General features: G+C 49.0%; 22 non-coding genes across 22 annotated transcripts; all 22 read left to right on the plus strand.

Moving 5' to 3' along the window:
- The first annotated feature begins 95 nt into the window (after window positions 1-95).
- On the plus strand, window positions 96-168 carry Trnaf-gaa (transfer RNA phenylalanine (anticodon GAA)). Its single transcript has one exon. It is a non-coding gene; the product is annotated as a tRNA-Phe (tRNA).
- Window positions 169-707: 539 nt separating this feature from the next.
- On the plus strand, window positions 708-780 carry Trnak-uuu (transfer RNA lysine (anticodon UUU)). The gene has a single exon. It is a non-coding gene; the product is annotated as a tRNA-Lys (tRNA).
- Window positions 781-918: 138 nt separating this feature from the next.
- On the plus strand, window positions 919-1,000 carry Trnas-cga (transfer RNA serine (anticodon CGA)). Its single transcript has one exon. It is a non-coding gene; the product is annotated as a tRNA-Ser (tRNA).
- A 687-nt stretch (window positions 1,001-1,687) lies between these two features.
- Window positions 1,688-1,769, plus strand: Trnas-uga (transfer RNA serine (anticodon UGA)). Its single transcript has one exon. It is a non-coding gene; the product is annotated as a tRNA-Ser (tRNA).
- Window positions 1,770-2,380: 611 nt separating this feature from the next.
- Window positions 2,381-2,453, plus strand: Trnaf-gaa (transfer RNA phenylalanine (anticodon GAA)). The gene has a single exon. It is a non-coding gene; the product is annotated as a tRNA-Phe (tRNA).
- Window positions 2,454-2,992: 539 nt separating this feature from the next.
- Window positions 2,993-3,065, plus strand: Trnak-uuu (transfer RNA lysine (anticodon UUU)). Its single transcript has one exon. It is a non-coding gene; the product is annotated as a tRNA-Lys (tRNA).
- Window positions 3,066-3,203: 138 nt separating this feature from the next.
- Trnas-cga (transfer RNA serine (anticodon CGA)) lies at window positions 3,204-3,285 on the plus strand. Its single transcript has one exon. It is a non-coding gene; the product is annotated as a tRNA-Ser (tRNA).
- A 687-nt stretch (window positions 3,286-3,972) lies between these two features.
- On the plus strand, window positions 3,973-4,054 carry Trnas-uga (transfer RNA serine (anticodon UGA)). The gene has a single exon. It is a non-coding gene; the product is annotated as a tRNA-Ser (tRNA).
- Window positions 4,055-4,665: 611 nt separating this feature from the next.
- On the plus strand, window positions 4,666-4,738 carry Trnaf-gaa (transfer RNA phenylalanine (anticodon GAA)). The gene has a single exon. It is a non-coding gene; the product is annotated as a tRNA-Phe (tRNA).
- A 539-nt stretch (window positions 4,739-5,277) lies between these two features.
- Window positions 5,278-5,350, plus strand: Trnak-uuu (transfer RNA lysine (anticodon UUU)). The gene has a single exon. It is a non-coding gene; the product is annotated as a tRNA-Lys (tRNA).
- Window positions 5,351-5,488: 138 nt separating this feature from the next.
- On the plus strand, window positions 5,489-5,570 carry Trnas-cga (transfer RNA serine (anticodon CGA)). The gene has a single exon. It is a non-coding gene; the product is annotated as a tRNA-Ser (tRNA).
- A 688-nt stretch (window positions 5,571-6,258) lies between these two features.
- On the plus strand, window positions 6,259-6,340 carry Trnas-uga (transfer RNA serine (anticodon UGA)). Its single transcript has one exon. It is a non-coding gene; the product is annotated as a tRNA-Ser (tRNA).
- Window positions 6,341-6,951: 611 nt separating this feature from the next.
- On the plus strand, window positions 6,952-7,024 carry Trnaf-gaa (transfer RNA phenylalanine (anticodon GAA)). The gene has a single exon. It is a non-coding gene; the product is annotated as a tRNA-Phe (tRNA).
- Window positions 7,025-7,563: 539 nt separating this feature from the next.
- Trnak-uuu (transfer RNA lysine (anticodon UUU)) lies at window positions 7,564-7,636 on the plus strand. Its single transcript has one exon. It is a non-coding gene; the product is annotated as a tRNA-Lys (tRNA).
- Window positions 7,637-7,774: 138 nt separating this feature from the next.
- Trnas-cga (transfer RNA serine (anticodon CGA)) lies at window positions 7,775-7,856 on the plus strand. The gene has a single exon. It is a non-coding gene; the product is annotated as a tRNA-Ser (tRNA).
- A 690-nt stretch (window positions 7,857-8,546) lies between these two features.
- Trnas-uga (transfer RNA serine (anticodon UGA)) lies at window positions 8,547-8,628 on the plus strand. The gene has a single exon. It is a non-coding gene; the product is annotated as a tRNA-Ser (tRNA).
- Window positions 8,629-9,239: 611 nt separating this feature from the next.
- Window positions 9,240-9,312, plus strand: Trnaf-gaa (transfer RNA phenylalanine (anticodon GAA)). Its single transcript has one exon. It is a non-coding gene; the product is annotated as a tRNA-Phe (tRNA).
- Window positions 9,313-9,851: 539 nt separating this feature from the next.
- On the plus strand, window positions 9,852-9,924 carry Trnak-uuu (transfer RNA lysine (anticodon UUU)). The gene has a single exon. It is a non-coding gene; the product is annotated as a tRNA-Lys (tRNA).
- A 138-nt stretch (window positions 9,925-10,062) lies between these two features.
- Window positions 10,063-10,144, plus strand: Trnas-cga (transfer RNA serine (anticodon CGA)). Its single transcript has one exon. It is a non-coding gene; the product is annotated as a tRNA-Ser (tRNA).
- Window positions 10,145-10,832: 688 nt separating this feature from the next.
- On the plus strand, window positions 10,833-10,914 carry Trnas-uga (transfer RNA serine (anticodon UGA)). Its single transcript has one exon. It is a non-coding gene; the product is annotated as a tRNA-Ser (tRNA).
- Window positions 10,915-11,525: 611 nt separating this feature from the next.
- Trnaf-gaa (transfer RNA phenylalanine (anticodon GAA)) lies at window positions 11,526-11,598 on the plus strand. The gene has a single exon. It is a non-coding gene; the product is annotated as a tRNA-Phe (tRNA).
- A 539-nt stretch (window positions 11,599-12,137) lies between these two features.
- On the plus strand, window positions 12,138-12,216 carry Trnak-uuu (transfer RNA lysine (anticodon UUU)). Its single transcript has one exon. It is a non-coding gene; the product is annotated as a tRNA-Lys (tRNA).
- The last annotated feature ends 97 nt before the right edge of the window (window positions 12,217-12,313 follow it).

The following is a 12,313-nucleotide window of genomic DNA, read 5'->3' on the forward strand; positions in this document are numbered from 1 at the left end:
TCAGCGTCCCTGTGTCTTATCAGACGAAGGTGACTGTGAAATTGGCAACGAGGCAGAAGTGAACGAACACATGCAAATGGCAACCTTCGCCGTCAGCCGAAATAGCTCAGTTGGGAGAGCGTTAGACTGAAGATCTAAAGGTCCCTGGTTCGATCCCGGGTTTCGGCAGGTACTCGTTTTGATGCGACGCCAATGGAATTACTCTGCGTTTGTGATAATGCAACTACCGCTGACAACAAAAATGACTCTCTCCTGTAGCTGTTCTGGTTGTCTATTGCATGCCACAAGAGGAACTTACTAGATAACTAACTCCCTTAGAAGCAAAAGAATTAAAAATATCCTACCGACTGCATTCCTTTTTCTGTGTCAGGTGGTGAAGAACGTCTTCAACGGAACCGTGAAATGAGCGAAAGCGTGGGAAACATTGCATTCGAAATGCTTGTGAATTTTCCAATTGCCCAGTGAGTGTCGACAAAACACGTAAATTCTCTGCTCCAACGTATGAGACGTAACAACTGGTGCAATTTGTTGTTGCATCGTGTGTCAGCAGTCTTCGATAGTGTGTTACGGGCTTAGCGCGATAAGTTTGTAGACAGCATTTAGGCGACGTTTTATTAGTAACGGCCCCATGCAGCGATTGCACAACAGTAAAGGACATGAGTCAATGTATAGTTGTGCATCGTAGGAGATTTTGCAGCCTTGCGTGAGCCCGGATAGCTCAGTCGGTAGAGCATTAGGCTTTTAACCTAAGGGTCCAGGGTTCAAGTCCCTGTCCGGGCGGAAATTTTAATACTTTGGTAGCGATTCGTCTGGTAGCGGTGGAAACGCTACGGAAAATAATGCAGCTACGCCGTTTTCTGACACCACAGCGTTTTATACGGTAGCAGTTGCATGTGTCGGGAGAACACCGCGCTAACGGCAGTCGTGGCCGAGTGGTTAAGGCGTCTGACTCGAAATCAGATTCCCTCTGGGAGCGTAGGTTCGAATCCTACCGGCTGCGTGCGATTTTGCGTAAAGAGGAGCAAACGTTTTCGCACACATGTGACATGCGTGGGCGAATGCGGGTGCAACCAGTGACGCCATTCTCAACAAGACGAAAATTTCCGTTTTAAGAATACTGAGTTTTCGCGACGACCGCTGCTTACTGTGCCTATCGGTTAACCTCGCACTGACGCTGGGACTGCAGAAAGCCGTCGCTGAGATGGTGAGTACACAGATGTGCTCGAAAATTTCATTTTCTTTTTAAGAATCGCAATTTCAATCATTCGAGTGCGGCAAAAGCAGTAGTGCAGCGTTTTTTTTTTTTTCTTTTCTTAAGATCTCGCAGCTGCTTGGAGGTATGTCCATCGTTTTAAGACGACAGAAAACTAGCGTCAGCGGTGCGTCAGTGGGAAGTCGGTGAAGTCGCCATTGGAGCCATAAGCCAGCAATTACGACATGCGAAACACTCGCACACCACGCAGCTGTACGATAATGCTCGTGCGTGGGCCCGCATAGCTGAGTCGGTAGAGCGTTAGGTTTTCAACCGAAGGGTCCTGGGTTCAAGTCCCTGTCTGGGCGAAAATTAGTACACTTTCGTAACGGCTAATGGAAACCCTACAGCAAAGAGTGAGGCCACGCCGTTTTCTGCCATCATATTGCTTCTAAAGATGGCGGTTTGACTTGTCGGGAGTCGCTTCCGCCACCGGCAGTCGTGGCCGAGTGGTTAAGGCGTCTGACTTGAAATCAGATTCCCTCTGGGAGCGTAGGTTCGAGTCCTGCCGACTGCGAAAATTTTCTCGCTCTCAAAAGGCGGACGTTGAGCTGCATCCTAGCAGTTGCGTCACTACTAAACACGTGGGTCACCAGCAATGTGCAGTGTTATTTGATCGAGGGCGCAGCGTTACAGTCGCGCCCAGAAGCCGCAGCTCATCTCCTCGTCTCACAGCCGTCCACCAGGTGTTAGTACAAGTGTCGCCTCACTGGGCAGTGCAGATGTGTCCATTTTAGCTTGCAGACGATGACGTGTAGCAATTTATGAGCTAACGCAAGTCGAATGTTTTACCATGTGTATCTGCTAGATACTGCCTCTCATATGGTGGAGAGGCTCACTCCTTCTTGTGTCTCGTTCTCTGCACACGAGTTGCCCCTGGCATCGATATAGCACGGGTTTTCTAGCGTCAGCGTGGCGTCACGTCAAGTCAGCGAATTCAATATCACACGAATCGAGTCGACATGTTTGCTTGTTACGATGACGGAAGCTGAAGAAATGTGTGTGGAACTTCACTGCATCGGCTGCTCGCCCTTCAGCGTCCCTGTGTCTTATCAGACGAAGGTGACTGTGAAATTGGCAACGAGGCAGAAGTGAACGAACACATGCAAATGGCAACCTTCGCCGTCAGCCGAAATAGCTCAGTTGGGAGAGCGTTAGACTGAAGATCTAAAGGTCCATGGTTCGATCCCGGGTTTCGGCAGGTACTCGTTTTGATGCGACGCCAATGGAATTACTCTGCGTTTGTGATAATGCAACTACCGCTGACAACAAAAATGACTCTCTCCTGTAGCTGTTCTGGTTGTCTATTGCATGCCACAAGAGGAACTTACTAGATAACTAACTCCCTTAGAAGCAAAAGAATTAAAAATATCCTACCGACTGCATTCCTTTTTCTGTGTCAGGTGGTGAAGAACGTCTTCAACGGAACCGTGAAATGAGCGAAAGCGTGGGAAACATTGCATTCGAAATGCTTGTGAATTTTCCAATTGCCCAGTGAGTGTCGACAAAACACGTAAATTCTCTGCTCCAACGTATGAGACGTAACAACTGGTGCAATTTGTTGTTGCATCGTGTGTCAGCAGTCTTCGATAGTGTGTTACGGGCTTAGCGCGATAAGTTTGTAGACAGCATTTAGGCGACGTTTTATTAGTAACGGCCCCATGCAGCGATTGCACAACAGTAAAGGACATGAGTCAATGTATAGTTGTGCATCGTAGGAGATTTTGCAGCCTTGTGTGAGCCCGGATAGCTCAGTCGGTAGAGCATTAGGCTTTTAACCTAAGGGTCCAGGGTTCAAGTCCCTGTCCGGGCGGAAATTTTAATACTTTGGTAGCGATTCGTCTGGTAGCGGTGGAAACGCTACGGAAAATAATGCAGCTACGCCGTTTTCTGACACCACAGCGTTTTATACGGTAGCAGTTGCATGTGTCGGGAGAACACCGCGCTAACGGCAGTCGTGGCCGAGTGGTTAAGGCGTCTGACTCGAAATCAGATTCCCTCTGGGAGCGTAGGTTCGAATCCTACCGGCTGCGTGCGATTTTGCGTAAAGAGGAGCAAACGTTTTCGCACACATGTGACATGCGTGGGCGAATGCGGGTGCAACCAGTGACGCCATTCTCAACAAGACGAAAATTTCCGTTTTAAGAATACTGAGTTTTCGCGACGACCGCTGCTTACTGTGCCTATCGGTTAACCTCGCACTGACGCTGGGACTGCAGAAAGCCGTCGCTGAGATGGTGAGTACACAGATGTGCTCGAAAATTTCATTTTCTTTTTAAGAATCGCAATTTCAATCATTCGAGTGCGGCAAAAGCAGTAGTGCAGCGTTTTTTTTTTTTTCTTTTCTTAAGATCTCGCAGCTGCTTGGAGGTATGTCCATCGTTTTAAGACGACAGAAAACTAGCGTCAGCGGTGCGTCAGTGGGAAGTCGGTGAAGTCGCCATTGGAGCCATAAGCCAGCAATTACGACATGCGAAACACTCGCACACCACGCAGCTGTACGATAATGCTCGTGCGTGGGCCCGCATAGCTGAGTCGGTAGAGCGTTAGGTTTTCAACCGAAGGGTCCTGGGTTCAAGTCCCTGTCTGGGCGAAAATTAGTACACTTTCGTAACGGCTAATGGAAACCCTACAGCAAAGAGTGAGGCCACGCCGTTTTCTGCCATCATATTGCTTCTAAAGATGGCGGTTTGACTTGTCGGGAGTCGCTTCCGCCACCGGCAGTCGTGGCCGAGTGGTTAAGGCGTCTGACTTGAAATCAGATTCCCTCTGGGAGCGTAGGTTCGAGTCCTGCCGACTGCGAAAATTTTCTCGCTCTCAAAAGGCGGACGTTGAGCTGCATCCTAGCAGTTGCGTCACTACTAAACACGTGGGTCACCAGCAATGTGCAGTGTTATTTGATCGAGGGCGCAGCGTTACAGTCGCGCCCAGAAGCCGCAGCTCATCTCCTCGTCTCACAGCCGTCCACCAGGTGTTAGTACAAGTGTCGCCTCACTGGGCAGTGCAGATGTGTCCATTTTAGCTTGCAGACGATGACGTGTAGCAATTTATGAGCTAACGCAAGTCGAATGTTTTACCATGTGTATCTGCTAGATACTGCCTCTCATATGGTGGAGAGGCTCACTCCTTCTTGTGTCTCGTTCTCTGCACACGAGTTGCCCCTGGCATCGATATAGCACGGGTTTTCTAGCGTCAGCGTGGCGTCACGTCAAGTCAGCGAATTCAATATCACACGAATCGAGTCGACATGTTTGCTTGTTACGATGACGGAAGCTGAAGAAATGTGTGTGGAACTTCACTGCATCGGCTGCTCGCCCTTCAGCGTCCCTGTGTCTTATCAGACGAAGGTGACTGTGAAATTGGCAACGAGGCAGAAGTGAACGAACACATGCAAATGGCAACCTTCGCCGTCAGCCGAAATAGCTCAGTTGGGAGAGCGTTAGACTGAAGATCTAAAGGTCCCTGGTTCGATCCCGGGTTTCGGCAGGTACTCGTTTTGATGCGACGCCAATGGAATTACTCTGCGTTTGTGATAATGCAACTACCGCTGACAACAAAAATGACTCTCTCCTGTAGCTGTTCTGGTTGTCTATTGCATGCCACAAGAGGAACTTACTAGATAACTAACTCCCTTAGAAGCAAAAGAATTAAAAATATCCTACCGACTGCATTCCTTTTTCTGTGTCAGGTGGTGAAGAACGTCTTCAACGGAACCGTGAAATGAGCGAAAGCGTGGGAAACATTGCATTCGAAATGCTTGTGAATTTTCCAATTGCCCAGTGAGTGTCGACAAAACACGTAAATTCTCTGCTCCAACGTATGAGACGTAACAACTGGTGCAATTTGTTGTTGCATCGTGTGTCAGCAGTCTTCGATAGTGTGTTACGGGCTTAGCGCGATAAGTTTGTAGACAGCATTTAGGCGACGTTTTATTAGTAACGGCCCCATGCAGCGATTGCACAACAGTAAAGGACATGAGTCAATGTATAGTTGTGCATCGTAGGAGATTTTGCAGCCTTGTGTGAGCCCGGATAGCTCAGTCGGTAGAGCATTAGGCTTTTAACCTAAGGGTCCAGGGTTCAAGTCCCTGTCCGGGCGGAAATTTTAATACTTTGGTAGCGATTCGTCTGGTAGCGGTGGAAACGCTACGGAAAATAATGCAGCTACGCCGTTTTCTGACACCACAGCGTTTTATACGGTAGCAGTTGCATGTGTCGGGAGAACACCGCGCTAACGGCAGTCGTGGCCGAGTGGTTAAGGCGTCTGACTCGAAATCAGATTCCCTCTGGGAGCGTAGGTTCGAATCCTACCGGCTGCGTGCGATTTTGCGTAAAGAGGAGCAAACGTTTTCGCACACATGTGACATGCGTGGGCGAATGCGGGTGCAACCAGTGACGCCATTCTCAACAAGACGAAAATTTCCGTTTTAAGAATACTGAGTTTTCGCGACGACCGCTGCTTACTGTGCCTATCGGTTAACCTCGCACTGACGCTGGGACTGCAGAAAGCCGTCGCTGAGATGGTGAGTACACAGATGTGCTCGAAAATTTCATTTTCTTTTTAAGAATCGCAATTTCAATCATTCGAGTGCGGCAAAAGCAGTAGTGCAGCGTTTTTTTTTTTTTTCTTTTCTTAAGATCTCGCAGCTGCTTGGAGGTATGTCCATCGTTTTAAGACGACAGAAAACTAGCGTCAGCGGTGCGTCAGTGGGAAGTCGGTGAAGTCGCCATTGGAGCCATAAGCCAGCAATTACGACATGCGAAACACTCGCACACCACGCAGCTGTACGATAATGCTCGTGCGTGGGCCCGCATAGCTGAGTCGGTAGAGCGTTAGGTTTTCAACCGAAGGGTCCTGGGTTCAAGTCCCTGTCTGGGCGAAAATTAGTACACTTTCGTAACGGCTAATGGAAACCCTACAGCAAAGAGTGAGGCCACGCCGTTTTCTGCCATCATATTGCTTCTAAAGATGGCGGTTTGACTTGTCGGGAGTCGCTTCCGCCACCGGCAGTCGTGGCCGAGTGGTTAAGGCGTCTGACTTGAAATCAGATTCCCTCTGGGAGCGTAGGTTCGAGTCCTGCCGACTGCGAAAATTTTCTCGCTCTCAAAAGGCGGACGTTGAGCTGCATCCTAGCAGTTGCGTCACTACTAAACACGTGGGTCACCAGCAATGTGCAGTGTTATTTGATCGAGGGCGCAGCGTTACAGTCGCGCCCAGAAGCCGCAGCTCATCTCCTCGTCTCACAGCCGTCCACCAGGTGTTAGTACAAGTGTCGCCTCACTGGGCAGTGCAGATGTGTCCATTTTAGCTTGCAGACGATGACGTGTAGCAATTTATGAGCTAACGCAAGTCGAATGTTTTACCATGTGTATCTGCTAGATACTGCCTCTCATATGGTGGAGAGGCTCACTCCTTCTTGTGTCTCGTTCTCTGCACACGAGTTGCCCCTGGCATCGATATAGCACGGGTTTTCTAGCGTCAGCGTGGCGTCACGTCAAGTCAGCGAATTCAATATCACACGAATCGAGTCGACATGTTTGCTTGTTACGATGACGGAAGCTGAAGAAATGTGTGTGGAACTTCACTGCATCGGCTGCTCGCCCTTCAGCGTCCCTGTGTCTTATCAGACGAAGGTGACTGTGAAATTGGCAACGAGGCAGAAGTGAACGAACACATGCAAATGGCAACCTTCGCCGTCAGCCGAAATAGCTCAGTTGGGAGAGCGTTAGACTGAAGATCTAAAGGTCCATGGTTCGATCCCGGGTTTCGGCAGGTACTCGTTTTGATGCGACGCCAATGGAATTACTCTGCGTTTGTGATAATGCAACTACCGCTGACAACAAAAATGACTCTCTCCTGTAGCTGTTCTGGTTGTCTATTGCATGCCACAAGAGGAACTTACTAGATAACTAACTCCCTTAGAAGCAAAAGAATTAAAAATATCCTACCGACTGCATTCCTTTTTCTGTGTCAGGTGGTGAAGAACGTCTTCAACGGAACCGTGAAATGAGCGAAAGCGTGGGAAACATTGCATTCGAAATGCTTGTGAATTTTCCAATTGCCCAGTGAGTGTCGACAAAACACGTAAATTCTCTGCTCCAACGTATGAGACGTAACAACTGGTGCAATTTGTTGTTGCATCGTGTGTCAGCAGTCTTCGATAGTGTGTTACGGGCTTAGCGCGATAAGTTTGTAGACAGCATTTAGGCGACGTTTTATTAGTAACGGCCCCATGCAGCGATTGCACAACAGTAAAGGACATGAGTCAATGTATAGTTGTGCATCGTAGGAGATTTTGCAGCCTTGTGTGAGCCCGGATAGCTCAGTCGGTAGAGCATTAGGCTTTTAACCTAAGGGTCCAGGGTTCAAGTCCCTGTCCGGGCGGAAATTTTAATACTTTGGTAGCGATTCGTCTGGTAGCGGTGGAAACGCTACGGAAAATAATGCAGCTACGCCGTTTTCTGACACCACAGCGTTTTATACGGTAGCAGTTGCATGTGTCGGGAGAACACCGCGCTAACGGCAGTCGTGGCCGAGTGGTTAAGGCGTCTGACTCGAAATCAGATTCCCTCTGGGAGCGTAGGTTCGAATCCTACCGGCTGCGTGCGATTTTGCGTAAAGAGGAGCAAACGTTTTCGCACACATGTGACATGCGTGGGCGAATGCGGGTGCAACCAGTGACGCCATTCTCAACAAGACGAAAATTTCCGTTTTAAGAATACTGAGTTTTCGCGACGACCGCTGCTTACTGTGCCTATCGGTTAACCTCGCACTGACGCTGGGACTGCAGAAAGCCGTCGCTGAGATGGTGAGTACACAGATGTGCTCGAAAATTTCATTTTCTTTTTAAGAATCGCAATTTCAATCATTCGAGTGCGGCAAAAGCAGTAGTGCAGCGTTTTTTTTTTTTTTTTCTTTTCTCAAGATCTCGCAGCTGCTTGGAGGTATGTCCATCGTTTTAAGACGACAGAAAACTAGCGTCAGCGGTGCGTCAGTGGGAAGTCGGTGAAGTCGCCATTGGAGCCATAAGCCAGCAATTACGACATGCGAAACACTCGCACACCACGCAGCTGTACGATAATGCTCGTGCGTGGGCCCGCATAGCTGAGTCGGTAGAGCGTTAGGTTTTCAACCGAAGGGTCCTGGGTTCAAGTCCCTGTCTGGGCGAAAATTAGTACACTTTCGTAACGGCTAATGGAAACCCTACAGCAAAGAGTGAGGCCACGCCGTTTTCTGCCATCAGATTGCTTCTAAAGATGGCGGTTTGACTTGTCGGGAGTCGCTTCCGCCACCGGCAGTCGTGGCCGAGTGGTTAAGGCGTCTGACTTGAAATCAGATTCCCTCTGGGAGCGTAGGTTCGAGTCCTGCCGACTGCGAAAATTTTCTCGCTCTCAAAAGGCGGACGTTGAGCTGCATCCTAGCAGTTGCGTCACTACTAAACACGTGGGTCACCAGCAATGTGCAGTGTTATTTGATCGAGGGCGCAGCGTTACAGTCGCGCCCAGAAGCCGCAGCTCATCTCCTCGTCTCACAGCCGTCCACCAGGTGTTAGTACAAGTGTCGCCTCACTGGGCAGTGCAGATGTGTCCATTTTAGCTTGCAGACGATGACGTGTAGCAATTTATGAGCTAACGCAAGTCGAATGTTTTACCATGTGTATCTGCTAGATACTGCCTCTCATATGGTGGAGAGGCTCACTCCTTCTTGTGTCTCGTTCTCTGCACACGAGTTGCCCCTGGCATCGATATAGCACGGGTTTTCTAGCGTCAGCGTGGCGTCACGTCAAGTCAGCGAATTCAATATCACACGAATCGAGTCGACATGTTTGCTTGTTACGATGACGGAAGCTGAAGAAATGTGTGTGGAACTTCACTGCATCGGCTGCTCGCCCTTCAGCGTCCCTGTGTCTTATCAGACGAAGGTGACTGTGAAATTGGCAACGAGGCAGAAGTGAACGAACACATGCAAATGGCAACCTTCGCCGTCAGCCGAAATAGCTCAGTTGGGAGAGCGTTAGACTGAAGATCTAAAGGTCCCTGGTTCGATCCCGGGTTTCGGCAGGTACTCGTTTTGATGCGACGCCAATGGAATTACTCTGCGTTTGTGATAATGCAACTACCGCTGACAACAAAAATGACTCTCTCCTGTAGCTGTTCTGGTTGTCTATTGCATGCCACAAGAGGAACTTACTAGATAACTAACTCCCTTAGAAGCAAAAGAATTAAAAATATCCTACCGACTGCATTCCTTTTTCTGTGTCAGGTGGTGAAGAACGTCTTCAACGGAACCGTGAAATGAGCGAAAGCGTGGGAAACATTGCATTCGAAATGCTTGTGAATTTTCCAATTGCCCAGTGAGTGTCGACAAAACACGTAAATTCTCTGCTCCAACGTATGAGACGTAACAACTGGTGCAATTTGTTGTTGCATCGTGTGTCAGCAGTCTTCGATAGTGTGTTACGGGCTTAGCGCGATAAGTTTGTAGACAGCATTTAGGCGACGTTTTATTAGTAACGGCCCCATGCAGCGATTGCACAACAGTAAAGGACATGAGTCAATGTATAGTTGTGCATCGTAGGAGATTTTGCAGCCTTGTGTGAGCCCGGATAGCTCAGTCGGTAGAGCATTAGGCTTTTAACCTAAGGGTCCAGGGTTCAAGTCCCTGTCCGGGCGGAAATTTTAATACTTTGGTAGCGATTCGTCTGGTAGCGGTGGAAACGCTACGGAAAATAATGCAGCTACGCCGTTTTCTGACACCACAGCGTTTTATACGGTAGCAGTTGCATGTGTCGGGAGAACACCGCGCTAACGGCAGTCGTGGCCGAGTGGTTAAGGCGTCTGACTCGAAATCAGATTCCCTCTGGGAGCGTAGGTTCGAATCCTACCGGCTGCGTGCGATTTTGCGTAAAGAGGAGCAAACGTTTTCGCACACATGTGACATGCGTGGGCGAATGCGGGTGCAACCAGTGACGCCATTCTCAACAAAACGAAAATTTCCGTTTTAAGAATACTGAGTTTTCGCGACGACCGCTGCTTACTGTGCCTATCGGTTAACCTCGCACTGACGCTGGGACTGCAGAAAGCCGTCGCTGAGATGGTGAGTACACAGATGTGCTCGAAAATTTCATTTTCTTTTTAAGAATCGCAATTTCAATCATTCGAGTGCGGCAAAAGCAGTAGTGCAGCGTTTTTTTTTTTTTTCTTTTCTTAAGATCTCGCAGCTGCTTGGAGGTATGTCCATCGTTTTAAGACGACAGAAAACTAGCGTCAGCGGTGCGTCAGTGGGAAGTCGGTGAAGTCGCCATTGGAGCCATAAGCCAGCAATTACGACATGCGAAACACTCGCACACCACGCAGCTGTACGATAATGCTCGTGCGTGGGCCCGCATAGCTGAGTCGGTAGAGCGTTAGGTTTTCAACCGAAGGGTCCTGGGTTCAAGTCCCTGTCTGGGCGAAAATTAGTACACTTTCGTAACGGCTAATGGAAACCCTACAGCAAAGAGTGAGGCCACGCCGTTTTCTGCCATCATATTGCTTCTAAAGATGGCGGTTTGACTTGTCGGGAGTCGCTTCCGCCACCGGCAGTCGTGGCCGAGTGGTTAAGGCGTCTGACTTGAAATCAGATTCCCTCTGGGAGCGTAGGTTCGAGTCCTGCCGACTGCGAAAATTTTCTCGCTCTCAAAAGGCGGACGTTGAGCTGCATCCTAGCAGTTGCGTCACTACTAAACACGTGGGTCACCAGCAATGTGCAGTGTTATTTGATCGAGGGCGCAGCGTTACAGTCGCGCCCAGAAGCCGCAGCTCATCTCCTCGTCTCACAGCCGTCCACCAGGTGTTAGTACAAGTGTCGCCTCACTGGGCAGTGCAGATGTGTCCATTTTAGCTTGCAGACGATGACGTGTAGCAATTTATGAGCTAACGCAAGTCGAATGTTTTACCATGTGTATCTGCTAGATACTGCCTCTCATATGGTGGAGAGGCTCACTCCTTCTTGTGTCTCGTTCTCTGCACACGAGTTGCCCCTGGCATCGATATAGCACGGGTTTTCTAGCGTCAGCGTGGCGTCACGTCAAGTCAGCGAATTCAATATCACACGAATCGAGTCGACATGTTTGCTTGTTACGATGACGGAAGCTGAAGAAATGTGTGTGGAACTTCACTGCATCGGCTGCTCGCCCTTCAGCGTCCCTGTGTCTTATCAGACGAAGGTGACTGTGAAATTGGCAACGAGGCAGAAGTGAACGAACACATGCAAATGGCAACCTTCGCCGTCAGCCGAAATAGCTCAGTTGGGAGAGCGTTAGACTGAAGATCTAAAGGTCCATGGTTCGATCCCGGGTTTCGGCAGGTACTCGTTTTGATGCGACGCCAATGGAATTACTCTGCGTTTGTGATAATGCAACTACCGCTGACAACAAAAATGACTCTCTCCTGTAGCTGTTCTGGTTGTCTATTGCATGCCACAAGAGGAACTTACTAGATAACTAACTCCCTTAGAAGCAAAAGAATTAAAAATATCCTACCGACTGCATTCCTTTTTCTGTGTCAGGTGGTGAAGAACGTCTTCAACGGAACCGTGAAATGAGCGAAAGCGTGGGAAACATTGCATTCGAAATGCTTGTGAATTTTCCAATTGCCCAGTGAGTGTCGACAAAACACGTAAATTCTCTGCTCCAACGTATGAGACGTAACAACTGGTGCAATTTGTTGTTGCATCGTGTGTCAGCAGTCTTCGATAGTGTGTTACGGGCTTAGCGCGATAAGTTTGTAGACAGCATTTAGGCGACGTTTTATTAGTAACGGCCCCATGCAGCGATTGCACAACAGTAAAGGACATGAGTCAATGTATAGTTGTGCATCGTAGGAGATTTTGCAGCCTTGTGTGAGCCCGGATAGCTCAGTCGGTAGAGCATTAGGCTTTTAACCTAAGGGTCCAGGGTTCAAGTTCAAGTCCCTGTCCGGGCGGAAATTTTAATACTTTGGTAGCGATTCGTCTGGTAGCGGTGGAAACGCTACGGAAAATAATGCAGCTACGCCGTTTTCTGACACCACAGCGTTTTAT

This window comes from Schistocerca cancellata, unplaced genomic scaffold (assembly GCF_023864275.1).
Source record: "Schistocerca cancellata isolate TAMUIC-IGC-003103 unplaced genomic scaffold, iqSchCanc2.1 HiC_scaffold_356, whole genome shotgun sequence".
Lineage (NCBI taxonomy): Eukaryota > Metazoa > Arthropoda > Insecta > Orthoptera > Acrididae > Schistocerca > Schistocerca cancellata.